Source organism: Puma concolor, chromosome A3 (genome assembly GCF_028749965.1).
Source record: "Puma concolor isolate L17-30 chromosome A3, mPumCon1.1.hap2, whole genome shotgun sequence".
NCBI lineage: Eukaryota > Metazoa > Chordata > Mammalia > Carnivora > Felidae > Puma > Puma concolor.
In genome coordinates, this window is record NC_141669.1 from 28,536,834 (window position 1) to 28,539,580 (window position 2,747).

The following is a 2,747-nucleotide window of genomic DNA, read 5'->3' on the forward strand; positions in this document are numbered from 1 at the left end:
GTATCTAGAATATATAAAGACTCTTATAATTCAACAACAAAAAGACAAATAACCCAATTAAAAAATTGGCAAATGATCTGAATGGTCATTTATCCAGGGAATTTATGAATTTAAGTTTATACAATGAGTAACATAAATATGATTATATGGACACAAATTTGGACAAAAAACACAGAAAAATACACACGGTATGATCCCATTTTTATAATATACAAAAAAAGACCATCTTGTACTATGGTGATAAAAGTCAGGACAGTGGGTACCATCGTTAAAGCAGAAACAGAAAGGTAGAACAGGAGAGCTTCTCCAGATTCTGGTAATTTCTTTTTTCTTGATGTTGGTGCTGTTAATAGAAATGTTTATTTTATACAAATTTATTGAGCTGTGAACTTATAAGTGCACTTATCTGCATATGCACTTGCATCCCTAAAAGCACTACAAATGGATGTGGATAGATGTGCATTAATAGAGCTCTAGGAGTTAAATTAAGCTTGAGAAACACCAACACGTAGAATAGTATATTTTTTCAATACAGTGGTCTTTGATGATGTGTGTTTTCTTATTTTAAATGTATGTTATGCCACATTCTAGAAAGGATTGAAGCTGGTTTAAGAGGATAAACAAAAGTATAGCAAGACACAGGTGAAAAAGAAGAAAAGTAGAGGTAGAAAGTAGAAGCTTATGATCACAACTATGTGTATTTATTTCTAAGTTATTTGCATTTTTTTCCTCAGTCTTTCTTTGCACGTCTCATTTACTTTGTCTTTTGTTCAGCTTGGCATGTAGATAAGTAAAGGCAAGTAAAGAGAATATCCATAATCTGTTCACTGTTGTAATTTTATCTATTTCATATTTATCCAAGTGAAATCCAAAGAATTCTCTGAGAGGCTCTGCAGGGGACAGTGAGGCAGTGTGAGTTCTTAGCAAGGACCAAGTTTCTGAGACGGGGTATCCCCGTCCCAGGGCAGCCCTTGCTGTTGTCCTTTCTCTGAACTCCCACAGCCCTTGTCTGTACTGTCACTTTTGGTGTTCATTACACACAGTCTTGTTACATTAAAAAAATTGTCTAGATTTCTGTTGTTTGCTCATTTTGTATACTATCATGAGTCTCAGATACTATGCTGTTAAAGAAAACATCGTCAAAACACTGTTGGTATCTTGGACTGCTAAATATCAATTCCTTTCTTTCCAGGCTAAATGTTCAGTTTCTGCTGCTGTAACTTCAGAGCTGGGACATCTTGAAAGAGATTAAGTATAGGTCTGTCTTCTCTGCGCTGGGAGCAGCTGTCCCGTCATAGCCCCTCATCCCCCAAAAGTGTACCCCTGTAGGAAGTCTGTTCCCACCCCTTTATTGGTCAGTAGCACCTCTCAGCTGTTGAGCTGATCACTATCTAAAACCATCAGAGAAACTGACAGATGAGAGCATCAGCAACTTGGCAGCCCCAAATCCCTTGACCTGACTTATGCCGAGCTGCAGCTTCCGAACCAGTGGCGCTTCAATAAACATCAACACAGCAGCCAAGTTCATTGGGGCTTTAGGCTGCCACGGTAGGAGTATTGGAATTGGGACTGTGTTTGGGAGCCTCATCATTTGTTATGCCAGGAACCCCTCTCTGAAGCAATAGCTCCTTTTCGGGCTTTGCCCTCTTGGAGGCCATGGGACTCTTTTGCCTGATGGTGGCCTTTCTGAAACTCTTCACCATGTGAAGGAGCCTTCTCCACCTCATATATGGCTTTCTCCCATGTTTCATCTACCCTGTAGCTTTCTTTTCCTAAACCTCAGACAACCTGGAGAAAGTGGTTGGCTCAGGGTCTGACAGAGGGAAGACAAATAAATACTGCATTAATAAGAAAAAAAATTACACAGGTGGTCAAGGCTTGTTTTCAGGTGACATCCATTATTCAAATTAAAAAAATGAAAGAATGGTGAATTAAAGTGTTTTCATCATGTGCTACATGGAGGGAGAATTCTGTCATTTTCCATGAAGATGGATCATCACTACATGCAATCTTTATAATTCTGTACATTTCTTTAATGTATCTGTAGATCTCACTACTATAAGACAGTGACTCTATACTATCAAATGAACAAATCCCTTTACCTTTGTTTGTTGTTAATGGTCTTAGGAGCCACATTTCAATTCAGTTCAGCTGTGAGTCTTTTACTGTTTTTATAACTCTGTGTTCAGTCATATGCTAGGTACCCTGAAAAGATTTTTAAAACTCCTCCCTTTAAATCTTGCATTCTCATTGAGCACACATCGTACCTGTACAAAAACAATAAAATATGACAGGGTCCATTTTTGTCCTGTCCTACCAATGCCAGTGCAGGTAGCAAGGATTGCTTTCTTTGAGAACTGTTCATTAAGACCAGCATGATGTGCTTGACAGCTTGTATTTTCATTGTCTTGATTAAAATGTACCAAGTGATTGGCTCAGGGATTTTGCTAATGGACAAGTGAGCCAAGGTTGCCGGTTCCCTGGCTTTCAGAGTTTTCTTTGGATTTGCTTGGGTTTGATTTTATTTTTTATAATATTTTGTGGTTCCCCTGACCTCTTACTTCAATCTACAGCCGCTGTCAAATACATAAGTAAGCAGACATCCTAGTTCTAAGAAGCAAGACAAATGATTCCTCTGATTCGATTGGTTTGAGGACACAGATAGGACTATGCTTGCTACTTTTATTTTTCTTTTTCCAAGATGATTCATTAATTGTATTTCAGTATTTGAGAAGAGGGGGAACATT

The 2,747-nt window shown here is 38.2% G+C and overlaps 1 pseudogene; it reads left to right on the top strand.

The window, feature by feature from the left end:
• Positions 1 to 234: 234 nt before the first annotated feature.
• Positions 235 to 1,707, top strand: LOC112864120 (ATP synthase F(0) complex subunit C2, mitochondrial pseudogene; annotated as a pseudogene).
• Positions 1,708 to 2,747: the final 1,040 nt, after the last annotated feature.